Here is a 22,973-nt window from a genome sequence, read left to right as displayed (position 1 = left end):
GCCAAGAGGACTTGAAAGCGGGGCAGAATTGCAGGAAACCGATTTCAGGAGGTAGACTGGAATTGCATTGAAAGCATAGGAAAAGAGGCAGAACGTCCACAATGATGCACTTGGCCAAAAAGGGCGTATGCGTTTTTTCCTGAATATATTCAGGAAAAAACGCATACGCCCTTTTTGGCCAACCAAGCAAGCTTGCAAAGGAAATCTGCACTACAATGAAGTCTCACTTCCACGCGGTCAAAAGGGCCATCTGAAAAAAGTGTAAAATCCAGAAAGGCAGGACAGGCCATGGAGAACTGGCAGCCTTGTTATGCTGATGGGCGGGATGTAAATTGCCAACAACCACTCGGGAGAAGTGTATGGTGTTTCCTGAAACATCTAAAAAACAAAGCAACAGAACCTAGGGCACTTCCACTTATGGTCCTATAGCTTAGGGAAATTAAAATCAAAAAGACACAGCCACCCCAAAGTTTGGAACGGCTCTGTTTACAAGAACCTCGTTTACAGTACAAGTTCAACATTGCAGAAAGTGAAAAATGGATAAAGAAGTTGTGGTATTCACTTACAAAGCAATATCACTCAGCAATGAAATCTGTGTCATCAGGCCCTTAGCAGCACAATGAGTGGATTCAGGTATGATGATTCTAACTGAAATAAGTCACACAGAAAAAGAAACATCATAAGATATCAGTAATACACGGAATGTAAACTTGGCTACACAGGAACTGAATTACAGAACAGAACAGGGTCTCAAATTTAGAAAACCAACTTATTCTTGCTTAAGGGTAAAGGTGAGTTCGGGTGCTGCATAAAACCAGAGATTGAAATGAGCACAGATAAAGTTCCTTAAGCCAAATATGGAATAGACAAGAGCTACTCCTTGCTCAACGAAATGGACTCAACACCCCATATTAAACGCCTAAGAATGTACCTGACTAGTAAGTATCTTAAAACCTATGGATTGCTATGTCTCCGAAAGCGAATTAAGCATGTGTACAGGGGCATAAATGCAGCAGTGATAAGATTGGAGAGGTGCGGTGAGCAAATGAAGACCCTTTGAAGTCATATTGCATGGTACCCATTCCACGGGTTTCAACTACCCAGGTTTAAGGTATTCTTCCTTCAGCTAAAACATGCATGTGGAACCTAGAGTATGATCAACCATGTGATCGGGAGACGTGTTCAAATTGTCTCAGTTTTCCTCCCCTGGTACTCGGGTGCAACATTCCAGACGCTTTACTAACACTCTCCCCACTTGGAGAGTCAGTCCCTTTAACCTCCTGTTTGGCCCAGTTTGCAATTTCTGCGGAAGATGAACAGGAATAGCGAGAACCAATGAGAGGCTAGCTGGAGGTGTCTGGACGGGCAAATTTAACTCTCATTTCCCACCAGGAAGAGGAATTAACCAAAGGCTCAGCATGCCGGGCCGGAACGAGATTAGGGCCTGAAGCCATCCTGCGGTGTTGCGGCCAGGTCACAAGAAAGTGAGTTGAAGAAAGGAGCTCAGGGGCACTGTAATTCACAAACCTGCAGAGTTATAAATGACAGCTATCGTCCAAAAATAGACTGAAGTAAGGCTGCCAAGAGGACTTGAAAGCGGGGCAGAATTGCAGGAAACCGATTTCAGGAGGTAGACTGGAATTGCATTGAAAGCATAGGAAAAGAGGCAGAACGTCCACAATGATGCACTTGGCCAAAAAGGGCGTATGCGTTTTTTCCTAAATATATTCAGGAAAAAACGCATACGCCCTTTTTGGCCAACCAAGCAAGCTTGCAAAGGAAATCTGCACTACAATGAAGTCTCACTTCCCCCCGGTCAAAAGGGCCATCTGAAAAAAGTGTAAAATCCAGAAAGGCAGGACAGGCCATGGAGAACTGGGAGCCTTGTTATGCTGATGGGCGGGATGTAAATTGCCAACAGACACTTGGGAGAAGTGTATGGTGTTTCCTGAAACATCTAAAAAACAAAGCAACAGAGCCTAGGGCACTTCCACTTATGGTCCTATAGCTTAGGGAAATTAAAATCAAAAAGACACAGCCACCCCAAAGTTTGGAACGGCTCTGTTTACAAGAACCTCGTTTACAGTACAAGTTCAACATCGCAGAAAGTGAAAAATGGATAAAGAAGTTGTGGTATTGACTTACAAAGCAATATCAATCAGCAATGAAATCTATGTCATCAGGCCCTTAGCAGCACAATGAGTGGATTCAGGTATGATGATTCTAACTGAAATAAGTCACACAGAAAAAGAAACATCATAAGATATCAGTAATACACGGAATGTAAACTTGGCTACACAGGAACTGAATTACAGAACAGAACAGGGTCTCAAATTTAGAAAACCAACTTATGCTTGCTTAAGGGTAAAGGTGAGTTGGGGTGCTGCATAAAACCAGAGATTGAAATGAGCACAGATAAAGTTCCTTAAGCCAAATATGGAATAGACAAGAGCTACTCCTTGCTCAACGAAATGGACTCAACACCGCATATTAAACGCCTAAGAATGTACCTGACCAGTAAGTATCGTAAAACCTATGGATTGCTATGTCTCCGAAAGAGAATCAAGCATGTGTACAGGGGCATAAACGCAGCAGTGATAGGATTGGAGAGGTTCGGTGAGCAAATGAAGACCCTTTGAAGTCATATTGCATGGTACCCATTACACGGGTCTCAACTCTCCAGGTTTAAGGTATTCTTCCTTCAGCTAAAACATGCATGTGGAACCTAAGTATGATCAACCATGTGAACGGGAGACGTGTTCAAATATGTCTCAGTTTTCCTCCCCTGGTACTCGGGTGCAACATTCCAGACGCTTTACTAACACTCTCCCCACTTGGAGAGTCAGTCCCTTTAACCTCCTGTTTGGCCCAGTTTGCAATTTCTGCGGAAGATGAACAGGAATAGCGAGAACCAATGAGAGGCTAGCTGGAGGTGTGTGGACGGGCAAATTTAACTCTCATTTCCCACCAGGAAGAGGAAATATCCAAAGGCTCAGCGTGCCGGGCCGGAACCAGATTAGGGCCTGAAGCCATCCTGCGGTGTTGCGGCCAGGTCACAAGAAAGCGAGTTGAAGAAAGGAGCTCAGGGGCACTGTAATTCACAAACCTGCAGAGTTATAAATGACAGCTATCGTCCAAAAATAGACTGAAGTAAGGCTGCCAAGAGGACTTGAAAGCGGGGCAGAATTGCAGGAAACCGATTTCAGGAGGTAGACAGGAATTACATTGAAAGCATAGGAAAAGAGGCAGAACGTCCACAATGATGCACTTGGCCAAAAAGGGCGTATGCGTTTTTTCCTGAATATATTCAGGAAAAAACGCATACGCCCTTTTTGGCCAACCAAGCAAGCTTGCAAAGGAAATCTGCACTACAATGAAGTCTCACTTCCCCCCGGCCAAAAGGGCCATCTGAAAAAAGTGTAAAATCCAGAAAGGCAACAGGCCATTGAGAACTGGCAGCCTTGTTATGCTGATGGGCGGGATGTAAATTGCCAACAGACACTTGGGAGAGGTGTATGGTGTTTCCTGAAACATCTAAAAAACAAAGCAACAGAGCCTAGGGCACTTCCACTTATGGTCCTATAGCTTAGGGAAATTAAAATCAAAAAGACACAGCCACCCCAAAGTTTGGAACGGCTCTGTTTCCAAGAACCTCGTTTACAGTACAAGTTCAACATCGCAGAAAGTGAAAAATGGATAAAGAAGTTGTGGTATTTACTTACAAAGCAATATCACTCAGCAATGAAATCTGTGTCATCAGGCCCTTAGCAGCACAATGAGTGGATTCAGGTATGATGATTCTAAATGAAATAAGTCACACAGAAAAAGAAACATCATAAGATATCACTAATACACGGAATGTAAACTTGCCTACACAGGAACTGAATTACAGAACAGAACAGGGTCTCAAATTTAGAAAACCAACTTATTCTTGCTTAAGGGTAAAGGTGAGTTGGGGTGCTGCATAAAACCAGAGATTGAAATGAGCACAGATAAAGTTCCTTAAGCCAAATATGGAATAGACAAGAGCTACTCCTTGCTCAACGAAATGGACTCAACACCCCATATTAAACGCCTAAGAATGTACCTGACTAGTAAGTATCTTAAAACCTATGGATTGCTATGTCTCCGAAAGAGAATCAAGCATGTGTACAGGGGCATAAACGCAGCAGTGATAGGATTGGAGAGGTTCGGTGAGCAAATGAAGACCCTTTGAAGTCATATTGCATGGTACCCATTCCACGGGTTTCAACTACCCAGGTTTAAGGTATTCTTCCTTCAGCTAAAACATGCATGTGGAACCTAGAGTATGATCAACCATGTGATCGGGAGACGTGTTCAAATATGTCTCAGTTTTCCTCCCCTGGTACTCGGGTGCAACATTCCAGACGCTTTACTAACACTCTCCCCACTTGGAGAGTCAGTCCCTTTAACCTCCTGTTTGGCCCAGTTTGCAATTTCTGCGGAAGATGAACAGGAATAGCGAGAACCAATGAGAGGCTAGCTGGAGGTGTCTGGACGGGCAAATTTAACTCTCATTTCCCACCAGGAAGAGGAATTAACCAAAGGCTCAGCATGCCGGGCCGGAACCAGATTAGGGCCTGAAGCCATCCTGCGGTGTTGCGGCCAGGTCACAAGAAAGCGAGTTGAAGAAAGGAGCTCAGGGGCACTGTAATTCACAAACCTGCAGAGTTATAAATGACAGCTATCGTCCAAAAATAGACTGAAGTAAGGCTGCCAAGAGGACTTGAAAGCGGGGCAGAATTGCAGGAAACCGATTTCAGGAGGTAGACTGGAATTGCATTGAAAGCATAGGAAAAGAGGCAGAACGTCCACAATGATGCACTTGGCCAAAAAGGGCGTATGCGTTTTTTCCTGAATATATTCAGGAAAAAACGCATACGCCCTTTTTGGCCAACCAAGCAAGCTTGCAAAGGAAATCTGCACTACAATGAAGTCTCACTTCCCCCCGGTCAAAAGGGCCATCTGAAAAAAGTGTAAAATCCAGAAAGGCAACAGGCCATGGAGAACTGGGAGCCTTGTTATGCTGATGGGCGGGATGTAAATTGGCAACAGACACTCCGGAGAAGTGTATGGTGTTTCCTGAAACATCTAAAAAACAAAGCAACAGAGCCTAGGGCACTGCCACTTATGGTCCTATAGCTTAGGGAAATTAAAATCAAAAAGACACAGCCACCCCAAAGTTTGGGACGCCTCTGTTTACAAGAACCTCGTTTACAGTACAAGTTCAACATCGCAGAAAGTGAAAAATGGATAAAGAAGTTGTGGTATTTACTTACAAAGCAATATCACTCAGAAATGAAATCTATGTCATCAAGCCCTTAGCATCACAATGAGTGGATTCAGGTATGATGATTCTAACTGAAATAAGTCACACAGAAAAAGAAACATCATAAGATATCAGTAATACACGGAATGTAAACTTGGCTACACAGGAACTGAATTACAGAACAGAACAGGGTCTCAAATTTAGAAAACCAACTTATGCTTGCTTAAGGGTAAAGGTGAGTTGGGGTGCTGCATAAAACCAGAGATTGAAATGAGCACAGATAAAGTTCCTTAAGTCAAATATGGAATAGACAAGAGCTACTCCTTGCTCAATGAAATGGACTCAACACCGCATATTAAACGCCTAAGAATGTACCTGACTAGTAAGTATCGTAAAACCTATGGATTGCTATGTCTCCGAAAGAGAATCAAGCATGTGTACAGGGGCATAAACGCAGAAGTGATAGGATTGGAGAGGTTCGGTGAGCAAATGAAGATCCTTTGAAGTCATATTGCATGGTACCCATTACACGAGTCTCAACTCTCCAAGTTTAACGTATTCTTCCTTCAGCTAAAACATGCATGTGGAACCTAAGTATGATCAACCATGTGAACGGGAGACGTGTTCAAATATGTCTCAGTTTTCCTCCCCTGGTACTCGGGTGCAACATTCCAGACGCTTTACTAACACTCTCCCCACTTGGAGAGTCAGCGCCTTTAACCTCCTGTTTGGCCCAGTTTGCAATTTCTGCGGAAGATGAACAGGAATAGCGAGAACCAATGAGAGGCTAGCTGGAGGTGTCTGGACGGGCAAATTTAACTCTCATTTCCCACCAGGAAGAGGAAATAACCAAAGGCTCAGTGTGCCGTACCGGAACCAGATTAGGGCCTGAAGCCATCCTGCGGTGTTGCGGCCAGCTCAAAAGAAAGCGAGTTGAAGAAAGGAGCTCAGGGGCACTGTAATTCACAAACCTGCAGAGTTATAAATGACAGCTATCGTCCAAAAATAGACTGAAGTAAGGCTGCCAAGAGGACTTGAAAGTGGGGCAGAATTGCAGGAAACCGATTTCAGGAGGTAGACTGGAATTGCATTGAAAGCATAGGAAAAGAGGCAGAACGTCCACAATGATGCACTTGGCCAAAAAGGGCGTATGCGTTTTTTCCTGAATATATTCAGGAAAAAACGCATACGCCCTTTTTGGCCAACCAAGCAAGCTTGCAAAGGAAATCTGCACTACAATGAAGTCTCACTTCCCCCCGGTCAAAAGGGCCATCTGAAAAAAGTGTAAAATCCAGAAAGGCAGGACAGGCCATGGAGAACTGGCAGCCTTGTTATGCTGATGGGCGGGATGTAAATTGCCAACAACCACTCGGGAGAAGTGTATGGTGTTTCCTGAAACATCTAAAAAACAAAGCAACAGAACCTAGGGCACTTCCACTTATGGTCCTATAGCTTAGGGAAATTAAAATCAAAAAGACACAGCCACCCCAAAGTTTGGAACGGCTCTGTTTACAAGAACCTAGTTTACAGTACAAGTTCAACATCGCAGAAAGTGAAAAATGGATAAAGAAGTTGTGGTATTTACTTACAAAGCAATATCACTCAGCAATGAAATCTGTGTCATCAGGCCCTTAGCAGCACAATGAGTGGATTCAGGTATGATGATTCTAACTGAAATAAGTCACACAGAAAAAGAAACATCATAAGATATCAGTAATACACGGAATGTAAACTTGGCTACACAGGAACTGAATTACAGAACAGAACAGGGTCTCAAATTTAGAAAACCAACTTATTCTTGCTTAAGGGGAAAGGTGAGTTGGGGTGCTGCATAAAACCAGAGATTGAAATGAGTACAGATAAAGTTCCTTAAGCCAAATATGGAATAGACAAGAGCTACTCCTTGCTCAACGAAATGGACTCAACACCCCATATTAAACGCCTAAGAATGTACCTGACTAGTAAGTATCTTAAAACCTATGGATTGCTATGTCTCCGAAAGAGAATCAAGCATGTGTACAGGGGCATAAATGCAGCAGTGATAGGATTGGAGAGGTGCGGTGAGCAAATGAAGACCCTTTGAAGTCATATTGCATGGTACCCATTCCACGGGTTTCAACTACCCAGGTTTAAGGTATTCTTCCTTCAGCTAAAACATGCATGTGGAACCTAGAGTATGATCAACCATGTGATCGGGAGACGTGTTCAAATATGTCTCAGTTTTCCTCCCCTGGTACTCGGTTGCAACATTCCAGACACTTTACTAACACTCTCCCCACTTGGAGAGTCAGTCCCTTTAACCTCCTGTTTGGCCCAGTTTGCAATTTCTGTGGAAGATGAACAGGAATAGCGAGAACCAATGAGAGGCTAGCTGGAGGTGACTGGACGGGCAAATTTAACTCTCATTTCCCACCAGGAAGAGGAATTAACCAAAGGCTCAGCATGCCGGGCCGGAACGAGATTAGGGCCTGAAGCCATCCTGCGGTGTTGCGGCCAGGTCACAAGAAAGTGAGTTGAAGAAAGGAGCTCAGGGGCACTGTAATTCACAAACCTGCAGAGTTATAAATGACAGCTATCGTCCAAAAATAGACTGAAGTAAGGCTGCCAAGAGGACTTGAAAGCGGGGCAGAATTGCAGGAAACCGATTTCAGGAGGTAGACTGGAATTGCATTGAAAGCATAGGAAAAGAGGCAGAACGTCCACAATGATGCACTTGGCCAAAAAGGGCGTATGCGTTTTTTCCTGAATATATTCAGGAAAAAACGCATACGCCCTTTTTGGCCAACCAAGCAAGCTTGCAAAGGAAATCTGCACTACAATGAAGTCTCACTTCCCCCCGGCCAAAAGGGCCATCTGAAAAAAGTGTAAAATCCAGAAAGGCAACAGGCCATTGAGAACTGGCAGCCTTGTTATGCTGATGGGCGGGATGTAAATTGCCAACAGACACTTGGGAGAGGTGTATGGTGTTTCCTGAAACATCTAAAAAACAAAGCAACAGAGCCTAGGGCACTTCCACTTATGGTCCTATAGCTTAGGGAAATTAAAATCAAAAAGACACAGCCACCCCAAAGTTTGGAACGGCTCTGTTTACAAGAACCTCGTTTACAGTACAAGTTCAACATCGCAGAAAGTGAAAAATGGATAAAGAAGTTGTGGTATTTACTTACAAAGCAATATCACTCAGCAATGAAATCTGTGTCATCAGGCCCTTAGCAGCACAATGAGTGGATTCAGGTATGATGATTCTAACTGAAATAAGTCACACAGAAAAAGAAACATCATAAGATATCACTAATACACGGAATGTAAACTTGGCTACACAGGAACTGAATTACAGAACAGAACAGGGTCTCAAATTTAGAAAACCAACTTATTCTTGCTTAAGGGTAAAGGTGAGTTGGGGTGCTGCATAAAACCAGAGATTGAAATGAGCACAGATAAAGTTCCTTAAGCCAAATATGGAATAGACAAGAGCTACTCCTTGCTCAACGAAATGGACTCAACACCCCATATTAAACGCCTAAGAATGTACCTGACTAGTAAGTATCTTAAAACCTATGGATTGCTATGTCTCCGAAAGAGAATCAAGCATGTGTACAGGGGCATAAACGCAGCAGTGATAGGATTGGAGAGGTTCGTAGAGCAAATGAAGACCCTTTGAAGTCATATTGCATGGTACCCATTCCACGGGTTTCAACTACCCAGGTTTAAGGTATTCTTCCTTCAGCTAAAACATGCATGTGGAACCTAGAGTATGATCAACCATGTGATCGGGAGACGTGTTCAAATATGTCTCAGTTTTCCTCCCCTGGTACTCGGGTGCAACATTCCAGACGCTTTACTAACACTCTCCCCACTTGGAGAGTCAGTCCCTTTAACCTCCTGTTTGGCCCAGTTTGCAATTTCTGCGGAAGATGAACAGGAATAGCGAGAACCAATGAGAGGCTAGCTGGAGGTGTCTGGACGGGCAAATTTAACTCTCATTTCCCACCAGGAAGAGGAATTAACCAAAGGCTCAGCATGCCGGGCCGGAACCAGATTAGGGCCTGAAGCCATCCTGCGGTGTTGCGGCCAGGTCACAAGAAAGCGAGTTGAAGAAAGGAGCTCAGGGGCACTGTAATTCACAAACCTGCAGAGTTATAAATGACAGCTATCGTCCAAAAATAGACTGAAGTAAGGCTGCCAAGAGGACTTGAAAGCGGGGCAGAATTGCAGGAAACCGATTTCAGGAGGTAGACTGGAATTGCATTGAAAGCATAGGAAAAGAGGCAGAACGTCCACAATGATGCACTTGGCCAAAAAGGGCGTATGCGTTTTTTCCTGAATATATTCAGGAAAAAACGCATACGCCCTTTTTGGCCAACCAAGCAAGCTTGCAAAGGAAATCTGCACTACAATGAAGTCTCACTTCCCCCCGGTCAAAAGGGCCATCTGAAAAAAGTGTAAAATCCAGAAAGGCAACAGGCCATGGAGAACTGGGAGCCTTGTTATGCTGATGGGCGGGATGTAAATTGGCAACAGACACTCCGGAGAAGTGTATGGTGTTTCCTGAAACATCTAAAAAACAAAGCAACAGAGCCTAGGGCACTGCCACTTATGGTCCTATAGCTTAGGGAAATTAAAATCAAAAAGACACAGCCACCCCAAAGTTTGGGACGCCTCTGTTTACAAGAACCTCGTTTACAGTACAAGTTCAACATCGCAGAAAGTGAAAAATGGATAAAGAAGTTGTGGTATTTACTTACAAAGCAATATCACTCAGCAATGAAATCTATGTCATCAGGCCCTTAGCATCACAATGAGTGGATTCAGGTATGATGATTCTAACTGAAATAAGTCACACAGAAAAAGAAACATCATAAGATATCAGTAATACACGGAATGTAAACTTGGCTACACAGGAACTGAATTACAGAACAGAACAGGGTCTCAAATTTAGAAAACCAACTTATGCTTGCTTAAGGGTAAAGGTGAGTTGGGGTGCTGCATAAAACCAGAGATTGAAATGAGCACAGATAAAGTTCCTTAAGTCAAATATGGAATAGACAAGAGCTACTCCTTGCTCAATGAAATGGACTCAACACCGCATAATAAACGCCTAAGAATGTACCTGACTAGTAAGTATCGTAAAACCTATGGATTGCTATGTCTCCGAAAGAGAATCAAGCATGTGTAAAGGGGCATAAACGCAGAAGTGATAGGATTGGAGAGGTTCGGTGAGCAAATGAAGACCCTTTGAAGTCATATTGCATGGTACCCATTACACGAGTCTCAACTCTCCAGGTTTAACGTATTCTTCCTTCAGCTAAAACATGCATGTGGAACCTAAGTATGATCAACCATGTGAAAGGGAGACGTGTTCAAATATGTCTCAGTTTTCCTCCCCTGGTACTCGGGTGCAACATTCCAGACGCTTTACTAACACTCTCCCCACTTGGAGAGTCAGCGCCTTTAACCTCCTGTTTTGCCCAGTTTGCAATTTCTGCGGAAGATGAACAGGAATAGCGAGAACCAATGAGAGGCTAGCTGGAGGTGTCTGGACGGGCAAATTTAACTCTCATTTCCCACCAGGAAGAGGAAATAACCAAAGGCTCAGTGTGCCGTACCGGAACCAGATTAGGGCCTGAAGCCATCCTGCGGTGTTGCGGCCAGCTCAAAAGAAAGCGAGTTGAAGAAAGGAGCTCAGGGGCACTGTAATTCACAAACCTGCAGAGTTATAAATGACAGCTATCGTCCAAAAATAGACTGAAGTAAGGCTGCCAAGAGGACTTGAAAGCGGGGCAGAATTGCAGGAAACCGATTTCAGGAGGTAGACTGGAATTGCATTGAAAGCATAGGAAAAGAGGCAGAACGTCCACAATGATGCACTTGGCCAAAAAGGGCGTATGCGTTTTTTCCTGAATATATTCAGGAAAAAACGCATACGCCCTTTTTGGCCAACCAAGCAAGCTTGCAAAGGAAATCTGCACTACAATGAAGTCTCACTTCCCCCCGGTCAAAACGGCCATCTGAAAAAAGTGTAAAATCCAGAAAGGCAGGACAGGCCATGGAGAACTGGCAGCCTTGTTATGCTGATGGGCGGGATGTAAATTGCCAACAACCACTTGGGAGAAGTGTATGGTGTTTCCTGAAACATCTAAAAAACAAAGCAACAGAACCTAGGGCACTTCCACTTATGGTCCTATAGCTTAGGGAAATTAAAATCAAAAAGACACAGCCACCCCAAAGTTTGGAACGGCTCTGTTTACAAGAACCTCGTTTACAGTACAAGTTCAACATCGCAGAAAGTGAAAAATGGATAAAGAAGTTGTGGTATTTACTTACAAAGCAATATCACTCAGCAATGAAATCTGTGTCATCAGGCCCTTAGCAGCACAATGAGTGGATTCAGGTATGATGATTCTAACTGAAATAAGTCACACAGAAAAAGAAACATCATAAGATATCAGTAATACACGGAATGTAAACTTGGCTACACAGGAACTGAATTACAGAACAGAACAGGGTCTCAAATTTAGAAAACCAACTTATTCTTGCTTAAGGGTAAAGGTGAGTTGGGGTGCTGCATAAAACCAGAGATTGAAATGAGTACAGATAAAGTTCCTTAAGCCAAATATGGAATAGACAAGAGCTACTCCTTGCTCAACGAAATGGACTCAACACCCCATATTAAACGCCTAAGAATGTACCTGACTAGTAAGTATCTTAAAACCTATGGATTGCTATGTCTCCGAAAGAGAATCAAGCATGTGTACAGGGGCATAAATGCAGCAGTGATAGGATTGGAGAGGTGCGGTGAGCAAATGAAGACCCTTTGAAGTCATATTGCATGGTACCCATTCCACGGGTTTCAACTACCCAGGTTTAAGGTATTCTTCCTTCAGCTAAAACATGCATGTGGAACCTAGAGTATGATCAACCATGTGATCGGGAGACGTGTTCAAATATGTCTCAGTTTTCCTCCCCTGGTACTCGGGTGCAACATTCCAGACACTTTACTAACACTCTCCCCACTTGGAGAGTCAGTCCCTTTAACCTCCTGTTTGGCCCAGTTTGCAATTTCTGCGGAAGATGAACAGGAATAGCGAGAACCAATGAGAGGCTAGCTGGAGGTGACTGGACGGGCAAATTTAACTCTCATTTCCCACCAGGAAGAGGAATTAACCAAAGGCTCAGCATGCCGGGCCGGAACGAGATTAGGGCCTGAAGCCATCCTGCGGTGTTGCGGCCAGGTCACAAGAAAGTGAGTTGAAGAAAGGAGCTCAGGGGCACTGTAATTCACAAACCTGCAGAGTTATAAATGACAGCTATCGTCCAAAAATAGACTGAAGTAAGGCTGCCAAGAGGACTTGAAAGCGGGGCAGAATTGCAGGAAACCGATTTCAGGAGGTAGACTGGAATTGCATTGAAAGCATAGGAAAAGAGGCAGAACGTCCACAATGATGCACTTGGCCAAAAAGGGCGTATGCGTTTTTTCCTAAATATATTCAGTAAAAAACGCATACGCCCTTTTTGGCCAACCAAGCAAGCTTGCAAAGGAAATCTGCACTACAATGAAGTCTCACTTCCCCCCGGTCAAAAGGGCCATCTGAAAAAAGTGTAAAATCCAGAAAAGCAGGACAGGCCATGGAGAACTGGGAGCCTTGTTATGCTGATGGGCGGGATGTAAATTGCCAACAGACACTTGGGAGAAGTGTATGGTGTTTCCTGAAACATCTAAAAAACAAAGCAACAGAGCCTAGGGCACTTCCACTTATGGTCCTATAGCTTAGGGAAATTAAAATCAAAAAGACACAGCCACCCCAAAGTTTGGAACGGCTCTGTTTACAAGAACCTCGTTTACAGTACAAGTTCAACATCGCAGAAAGTGAAAAATGGATAAAGAACTTGTGGTACTTAAGTACAATGCAGTATCACTCAGCAATGAAATCTATGTCATCAGGCCCGTAGCAGCATAATGAGTAGATTCAGGTACGATGATTCTAACTGAAATAAGTCACACAGAAAAAGAAACATCATAAGATATCACTAATACACGGAATGTAAACTTGGCTACACAGGAACTGAATTCCAAAACAGAACAGGTTCTCAAATTTAGAAAACCAACTTATGCTTGCTTAAGGGTAAAGGTGAGTTGGGGTGCTGCATAAAACCAGAGATTGAAATGAGCACAGATAAAGTTCCTTAAGTCAAATATGGAATAGACAAGAGCTACTCCTTGCTCAACGAAATGGACTCAACACCGCATATTAAACGCCTAAGAATGTACCTGACTAGTAAGTATCATAAAACCTATGGATTGCTATATCTCCGAAAGAGAATCAAGCATGTGTACAGGGGCATAAACGCAGCAGTGATAGGATTGGAGAGGTTCGGTGAGCAAATGAAGACCCTTTGAAGTCATATTGCATGGTACCCATTACACGGGTCTCAACTCTCCAGGTTTAAGGTATTCTTCCTTCAGCTAAAACATGCATGTGGAATCCAGAGTATGATCAGCCATATGATCGGGAGACGTGTTCAAATATGTCTCAGTTTTCCTCCCCTGGTACTCGGGTGCAAATTCCAGGCGCTTTACTAACACTCTCCCCACTTGGAGAGTCAGTCCCTTTAACCTCCTGTTTGGCCCAGTTTTCAATTTCTGCGGAAGATGAACAGGAATAGCGAGAACCAATGAGAGGCTAGCTGGAGGTGTCTGGACGGGCAAATTTAACTCTCATTTCCCACCAGGAAGAGGAAATAACCAAAGGCTCAGCGTGCCGGGCCGGAACCAGATTAGGGCCTGAAGCCATCCTGCGGTGTTGCGGCCAGGTCACAAGAAAGCGAGTTGAAGAAAGGAGCTCAGGGGCACTGTAATTCACAAACCTGCAGAGTTATAAATGACAGCTATCGTCCAAAAATAGACTGAAGTAAGGCTGCCAAGAGGACTTGAAAGCGGGGCAGAATTGCAGGAAACCGATTTCAGGAGGTAGACTGGAATTGCCTTGAAAGCATAGGAAAAGAGGCAGAACGTCCACAATGATGCACTTGGCCAAAAAGGGCGTATGCGTTTTTTCCTGAATATATTCAGAAAAAAACGCATACGCCCTTTTTGGCCAACCAAGCAAGCTTGCAAAGGAAATCTGCACTACAATGAAGTCTCACTTCCACCCGGTCAAAAGGGCCATCTGAAAAAAGTGTAAAATCCAGAAAGGCAGGACAGGCCATGGAGAACTGGGAGCCTTGTTATGCTGATGGGCGGCATGTAAATTGCCAACAACCACTCGGGAGAAGTGTATGGTGTTTCCTGAAACATCTAAAAAACAAAGCAACAGAACCTAGGGCACTTCCACTTATGGTCCTATAGCTTAGGGAAATTAAAATCAAAAAGACACAGCCACCCCAAACTTTGGGACGCCTCTGTTTACAAGAACCTCATTTACAGTACAAGTTCAACATCGCAGAAAGTGAAAAATGGATAAAGAAATTGTGGTATTTACTTACAAAGCAATATCACTCAGCAATGAAATCTGTGTCATCAGGCCCTTAGCAGCACAATGAGTGGATTCAGGTATGATGATTCTAACTGAAGTAAGTCACACAGAAAAAGAAACATCATAAGATATCAGTAATACACGGAATGTAAACTTGGCTACACAGGAACTGAATTACAGAACAGAACAGGGTCTCAAATTTAGAAAACCAACTTATGCTTGCTTAAGGGTAAAGGTGAGTTGGGGTGCTGCATAAAACCAGAGATTGAAATGAGCACAGATAAAGTTCCTTAAGTCAAATATGGAATAGACAAGAGCTACTCCTTGCTCAACGAAATGGACTCAACACCGCATATTAAACGCCTAAGAATGACCTGACTAGTAAGTATCTTAAAACCTATGGATTGCTATGTCTCCGAAAGAGAATCAAGCATGTGTACAGGGGCATAAACGCAGCAGTGATAGGATTGGAGAGGTTCGGTGAGCAAATGAAGACCCTTTGAAGTCATATTGCATGGTACCCATTCCACGGGTCTCAACTACCCAGGTTTAAGGTATTCTTCCTTCAGCTAAAACATGCATGTGGAACCCAAGTATGATCAACCATGTGATCGGGAGACGTGTTCAAATATGTCTCAGTTTTTCTCCCCTGGTACTCGGGTGCAACATTCCAGACGCTTTACTAACACTCTCCCCACTTGGAGAGTCAGCGCCTTTAACCTCCTGTTTGGCCCAGTTTGCAATTTCTGCGGAAGATGTACAGGAATAGCGAGAACCAATGAGAGACTAGCTGGAGGTGTCTGGACGGGCAAATTTAACTCTCATTTCCCACCAGGAAGAGGAAATAACCAAAGGCTCAGCGTGCCGTGCCGGAACCAGATTAGGGCCTGAAGCCATCCTGCGGTGTTGCGGCCAGGTCACAAGAAAGCGAGTTGAAGAAAGGAGCTCAGGGGCACTGTAATTCACAAACCTGCAGAGTTATAAATGACAGCTATCGTCCAAAAATAGACTGAAGTAAGGCTGCCAAGAGGACTTGAAAGCGGGGCAGAATTGCAGGAAACCGATTTCAGGAGTTAGACTGGAATTGCATTGAAAGCATAGGAAAAGAGGCAGAACGTCCACAATGATGCACTTGGCCAAAAAGGGCATATGCGTTTTTTCCTGAATATATTCAGGAAAAAACGCATACGCACTTTTTGGCCAACCAAGCAAGCTTGCAAAGGAAATCTGCACTACAATGAAGTCTCACTTCTCCCCGGTCAAAAGGGCCATCTGAAAAAAGTGTAAAATCCAGAAAGGCAGGACAGGCCATGGAGAACTGGGAGCCTTGTTATGCTGATGGGCGGGATGTAAATTGCCAACAGACACTCGGGAGAAGTGTATGGTGTTTCCTGAAACATCTAAAAAACAAAGCAACAGAACCTAGGGCAATTCCACTTATGGTCCTATAGCTTAGGGAAATTAAAATCAAAAAGACACAGCCACCCCAAAGTTTGGGACGCCTCTGTTTACAAGAACCTCGTTTACAGTACAAGTTCAACATCGCAGAAAGTGAAAAATGGAGAAAGAAGTTGTGGTATTTACTTACAAAGCAATATCACTCAGCAATGAAATCTGTGTCATCAGGCCCTTAGCAGCACAATGAGTGGATTCAGGTATGATGATTTTAACTGAAATAAGTCACACAGAAAAAGAAACATCATAAGATATCAGTAATACACGGAATGTAAACTTGGCTACACAGGAACTGAATTACAGAACAGAACAGGGTCTCAAATTTAGAAAACCAACTTATTCTTGCTTAAGGGTAAAGGTGAGTTGGGGTGCTGCATAAAACCAGAGATTGAAATGAGCACAGATAAAGTTCCTTAAGCCAAATATGGAATAGACAAGAGCTACTCCTTGCTCAACGAAATGGACTCAACACCCCATATTAAACGCCTAAGAATGTACCTGACTAGTAAGTATCGTAAAACCTATGGATTGCTATGTCTCCGAAAGAGAATCAAGCATGTGTACAGGGGCATAAACGCAGCAGTGATAGGATTGGAGGGGTTCGGTGAGCAAATGAAGACCCTTTGAAGTCATATTGCATGGTACCCTTTCCACGGGTTTCAACTACCCAGGTTTAAGGTATTCTTCCTTCAGCTAAAACATGCATATGGAACCTAGAGTATGATCAACCATGTGATCGGGAGACGTGTTCAAATATGTCTCAGTTTTCCTCCCCTGGTACTCGGGTGCAACATTCCAGACGCTTTACTAACACTCTCCCCACTTGGAGAGTCAGCGCCTTTAACCTCCTGTTTGGCCCAGTTTGCAATTTCTGCGGAAGATGAACAGGAATAGCGAGAACCAATGAGAGGCTAGCTGGAGGTGTCTGGACGGGCAAATTTAACTCTCATTTCCCACCAGGAAGAGGAAATAACCAAAGGCTCAGCGTGCCGTGCCGGAACCAGATTAGGGCCTGAAGCCATCCTGCGGTGTTGCGGCCAGCTCAAAAGAAAGCGAGTTGAAGAAAGGAGCTCAGGGGCACTGTAATTCACAAACCTGCAGAGTTATAAATGACAGCTATCGTCCAAAAATAGACTGAAGTAAGGCTGCCAAGAGGACTTGAAAGCAGGGCAGAATTGCAGGAAACCGATTTCTGGAGGTAGACTGGAATTGCATTGAAAGCATAGGAAAAGAAGCAGAACGTCCACAATGATGCACTTGGCCAAAAAGGGCGTATGCGTTTTTTCCTGAATATATTCAGGAAAAAACGCATACGCCCTTTTTGGCCAACCAAGCAAGCTTGCAAAGGAAATCTGCACTACAATGAAGTCTCACTTCCCCCCGGTCAAAAGGGCCATCTGAAAGAAGTGTAAAATCCAGAAAGGCAGGACAGGCCATGGAGAACTGGGAGCCTTGTTATGCTGATGGGCGGGATGTAAATTGCCAAGAACCACTCGGGAGAAGTGTATGGTGTTTCCTGAAACATGTAAAAAACAAAGCAACAGAACCTAGGGCACTTCCACTTATGGTCCTATAGCTTAGGGAAATTAAAATCAAAAAGACACAGCCACCCCAAAGTTTGGAACGGCTCTGTTTACAAGAACCTCGTTTACAGTACAAGTTCAACATCGCAGAAAGTGAAAAATGGATAAGGAAGTTGTGGTATTTACTTACAAAGCAATATCACTCAGCAATGAAATCTATGTCATCAGGCCCTTAGCAGCACAATGAGTGGATTCAGGTACGATGATTCTAACTGAAATAAGTCACACAGAAAAAGAAACATCATAAGATATCACTAATACACGGAATGTAATCTTGGCTACACAGGAACTGAATTCCAAAACAGAACAGGGTCTAAAATTTAGAAAACCAACTTATGCTTGCTTAAGGGTAAAGGTGAGTTGGGGTGCTGCATAAAACCAGAGATTGAAAAGAGCACAGATAAAGTTCCTTAAGTCAAATATGGAATAGACAAGAGCTACTCCTTGCTCAACGAAATGGACTCAACACCGCATATTAAACGCCTAAGAATGTACCTGACTAGTAAGTATCTTAAAACCTATGGATTGCTATGTCTCCAAAAGAGAATCAAGCATGTGTACAGGGGCATAAACGCAGCAGTGATAGGATTGGAGAGGTTCGGTGAGCAAATGAAGACCCTTTGAAGTCATATTGCATGGTACCCATTACACGGGTCTCAACTCTCCAGGTTTAAGGTATTCTTCCTTCAGCTAAAACATGCATGTGGATCCCAAGTATGATCAACCATGTGAACGGGAGACGTGTTCAAATATTTCTCAGTTTTCCTCCCCTGGTACTCGGGTGCAACATTCCAGACGCTTTACTAACACTCTCCCCACTTGGAGAGTCAGCGCCTTTAACCTCCTGTTTGGCCCAGTTTGCAATTTCTGCGGAAGATGAACAGGAATAGCGAGAACCAATGAGAGGCTAGCTGGAGGTGTCTGGACGGGCAAATTTAACTCTCATTTCCCACCAGGAAGAGGAAATAACCAAAGGCTCAGCGTGCCGTACCGGAACCAGATTAGGGCCTGAAGCCACCCTGCGGTGTTGCGGCCAGCTCAAAAGAAAGCGAGTTGAAGAAAGGAGCTCAGGGGCACTGTAATTCACAAACCTGCAGAGTTATAAATGACAGCTATCGTCCAAAAATAGACTGAAGTAAGGCTGCCAAGAGGACTTGAAAGCGGGGCAGAATTGCAGGAAACCGATTTCAGGAGGTAGACTGGAATTGCATTGAAAGCATAGGAAAAGAGGCAGAACGTCCACAATGATGCACTTGGCCAAAAAGGGCGTATGCGTTTTTTCCTGAATATATTCAGGAAAAAACGCATACGCCCTTTTTGGCCAACCAAGCAAGCTTGCAAAGGAAATCTGCACTACAATGAAGTCTCACTTCCCCCCGGTCAAAAGGGCCATCTGAAAAAAGTGTAAAATCCAGAAAGGCAGGACAGGCCATGGAGAACTGGGAGCCTTGTTATGCTGATGGGCGGGATGTAAATTGCCAACAACCACTCGGGAGAAGTGTATGGTGTTTCCTGAAACATCTAAAAAACAAAGCAACTGAGCCTAGGGCACTTCCACTTATGGTCCTATAGCTTAGGGAAATTAAAATCAAAAAGACACAGCCACCCCAAAGTTTGGAACGGCTCTGTTTACAAGAACCTCGTTTACAGTACAAGTTCAACATCGCAGAAATTGAAAAATGCATAAAGAACTTGTGGTACTTACATACAATGCAGTATCACTCAGCAATGAAATCTATGTCATCAGGCCCGTAGCAGCATAATGAGTAGATTCAGGTACGATGATTCTAACTGAAATAAGTCACACAGAAAAAGAAACATCATAAGATATCAGTAATACACGGAATGTAAACTTGGCTACACAGGAACTGAATTCCAAAACAGAACAGGGTCTCAAATTTAGAAAACCAACTTATGCTTGCTTAAGGCTAAAGGTGAGTTGGGTTGCTGCATAAAACCAGAGATTGAAATGAGCACAGATAAAGTTCCTTAAGCCAAATATGGAATAGACAAGAGCTACTCCTTGCTCAACGAAATGGACTCAACACCGCATATTAAACGCCTAAGAATGTACCTGACTAGTAAGTATCTTAAAACCTATGGATTGTTATGTCTCCAAAAGAGAATCAAGCATGTGTTCAGTGGCATAAACGCAGCAGTGATAGGATTGGAGAGGTTCGGTGAGCAAATGAAGACCCTTTGAAGTCATATTGCATGGTACCCATTCCACGGGTTTCAACTACCCAGGTTTTAGGTATTCTTCCTTCAGCTAAAACATGCATGTGGAACCCAAGTATGATCAACCATGTGAACGGGAGATGTGTTCAAATATGTCTCAGTTTTCCTCCCCTGGTACTCGGGTGCAACATTCCAGACGCTTTACTAACACTCTCCCCACTTGGAGAGTCAGCGCCTTTAACCTCCTGTTTGGCCCAGTTTGCAATTTCTGCGGAAGATGAACAGGAATAGCGAGAACCAATGAGAGGCTAGCTGGAGGTGTCTGGACGGGCAAATTTAACTCTCATTTCCCACCAGGAAGAGGAAATAACCAAAGGCTCAGCGTGCCGTACCGGAACCAGATTAGGGCCTGAAGCCATCCTGCGGTGTTGCGGCCAGCTCAAAAGAAAGCGAGTTGAACAAAGGAGCTCAGGGGCACTGTAATTCACAAACCTGCAGAGTTATAAATGACAGCTATCGTCCAAAAATAGACTGAAGTAAGGCTGCCAAGAGGACTTGAAAGCGGGGCAGAATTGCAGGAAACCGATTTCAGGAGGTAGACTGGAATTGCATTGAAAGCATAGGAAAAGAGGCAGAACGTCCACAATGATGCACTTGGCCAAAAAGGGCGTATGCGTTTTTTCCTGAATATATTCAGGAAAAAACGCATACGCCCTTTTTGGCCAACCAAGCAAGCTTGCAAAGGAAATCTGCACTACAATGAAGTCTCACTTCCCCCCGGTCAAAAGGGCCATCTGAAAAAAGTGTAAAATCCAGAAAGGCAGGACAGGCCATGGAGAACTGGGAGCCTTGTTATGCTGATGGGCGGGATGTAAATTGCCAACAACCACTCGGGAGAAGTGTATGGTGTTTCCTGAAACATCTAAAAAACAAAGCAACAGAACCTAGGGCACTTCCACTTATGGTCCTATAGCTTAGGGAAATTAAAATCAAAAAGACACAGCCACCCCAAAGTTTGGAACGGCTCTGTTTACAAGAACCTCGTTTACAGCACAAGTTCAACATCGCAGAAAGTGAAAAATGGATAAAGAAGTTGTGGTATTTACTTACAAAGCAATATCACTCAGCAATGAAATCTGTGTCATCAGGCCCTTAGCAGCACAATGAGTGGATTCAGGTATGATGATTCTAACTGATGTAAGTCACACAGAAAAAGAAACATCATAAGATATCAGTAATACACGGAATGTAAACTTGGCTGCACAGGAACTGAATTACAGAACAGAACAGGGTCTCAAATTTAGAAAACCAACTTATGCTTGCTTAAGGGTAAAGGTGAGTTGGGGTGCTGCATAAAACCAGAGATTGAAATGAGCACAGATAAAGTTCTTTAAGCCAAATATGGAATAGACAAGAGCTACTCCTTGCTCAACGAAATGGACTCAACACCCCATATTAAACGCCTAAGAATGTACCTGACTAGTAAGTATCTTAAAACCTATGGATTGCTATGTCTCCAAAAGAGAATCAAGCGTGTGTACAGGGGCATAAACGCAGCAGTGATAGGATTGGAGAGGTTCGGTGAGCAAATGAAGACCCTTTGAAGTCATATTGCATGGTACCCATTACACGGGTCTTAACTCTCCAGGTTTAAGGTATTCTTCCTTCAGCTAAAACATGCATGTGGAACCCAAGTATGATCAACCATGTGAACGGGAGACGTGTTCAAATATGTCTCAGTTTTCCTCCCCTGGTACTCAGGTGCAACATTCCAGACGCTTTACTAACACTCTCCCCACTTGGAGAGTCAGCGCCTTTAACCTCCTGTTTGGCCCAGTTTGCAATTTCTGCGGAAGATGAACAGGAATAGCGAGAACCAATGAGAGGCTAGCTGGAGGTGTCTGGACGGGCAAATTTAACTCTCATTTCCCACCAGGAAGAGGAAATAACCAAAGGCTCAGCGTGCCGTACCGGAACCAGATGAGGTCCTGAAGCCATCCTGCGGTGTTGCGGCCAGCTCAAAAGAAAGCGAGTTGAAGAAAGGAGCTCAGGGGCACTGTAATTCACAAACCTGCAGAGTTGTAAATGACAGCTATCGTCCAAAAATAGACTGAAGTAAGGCTGCCAAGAGGACTTGAAAGCGGGGCAGAATTGCAGGAAACCGATTTCAGGAGGTAGACTGGAATTGCATTGAAAGCATAGGAAAAGAGGCAGAACGTCCACAATGATGCACTTGGCCAAAAAGGGCGTATGCGTTTTTTCCTGAATATATTCAGGAAAAAACGCATACGCCCTTTTTGGCCAACCAAGCAAGCTTGCAAAGGAAATCTGCACTACAATGAAGTCTCACTTCCCCCCGGTCAAAAGGGCCATCTGAAAAAAGTGTAAAATCCAGAAAGGCAGGACAGGCCATGGAGAACTGGGAGCCTTGTTATGCTGATGGGCGGGATGTAAATTGCCAACAACCACTCGGGAGAAGTGTATGGTGTTTCCTGAAACATCTAAAAAACAAAGCAACAGAGCCTAGGGCACTTCCACTTATGGTCCTATAGCTTAGGGAAATTAAAATCAAAAAGACACAGCCACCCCAAAGTTTGGAACGGCTCTGTTTACAAGAACCTCGTTTACAGTACAAGTTCAACATCGCAGAAAGTGAAAAATGGATAAAGAACTTGTGGTACTTACGTACAATGCAGTATCACTCAGCAATGAAATCTATGTCATCAGGCCCGTAGCAGCATAATGAGTAGATTCAGGTACGATGATTCTAACTGAAATAAGTCACACAGAAAAAGAAACATCATAAGATATCAGTAATACACGGAATGTAAACTTGGCTACACAGGAACTGAATTCCAAAACAGAACAGGGTCTCAAATTTAGAAAACCAACTTATGCTTGCTTAAGGGTAAAGGTGAGTTGGGTTGCTGCATAAAATCAGAGATTGAAATGAGCACAGATAAAGTTCCTTAAGCCAAATATGGAATAGACAAG

The 22,973-nt window shown here is 43.7% G+C and overlaps 1 long non-coding RNA gene across 3 annotated transcripts in view; it reads right to left on the bottom strand.

Moving 5' to 3' along the window:
• Positions 1-3,589: 3,589 nt before the first annotated feature.
• LOC307181366 overlaps positions 3,590-22,973 on the bottom strand; it is a 53,842-nt gene continuing 34,458 nt past the window's right edge. For 2 of the 3 annotated variants that reach the window (XR_013826600.1, XR_013826601.1), the window contains exons 2-4: positions 13,187-13,276; positions 10,032-10,113; positions 3,590-3,800 (exon numbers count right to left, since the gene is read on the bottom strand). This is a non-coding gene — a long non-coding RNA (uncharacterized lncRNA). Of the gene's footprint in view, positions 3,801-10,031; positions 10,114-13,186; positions 13,324-22,973 lie in introns of those variants that run through there. The other variant, XR_013826602.1, reaches the window with a different exon arrangement.

Source organism: Stenella coeruleoalba, assembly GCF_951394435.1.
Source record: "Stenella coeruleoalba genome assembly, contig: scaffold_507, whole genome shotgun sequence".
Classification (NCBI taxonomy): domain Eukaryota; kingdom Metazoa; phylum Chordata; class Mammalia; order Artiodactyla; family Delphinidae; genus Stenella; species Stenella coeruleoalba.
This window is presented reverse-complemented; position numbering and strand designations above follow the sequence as displayed.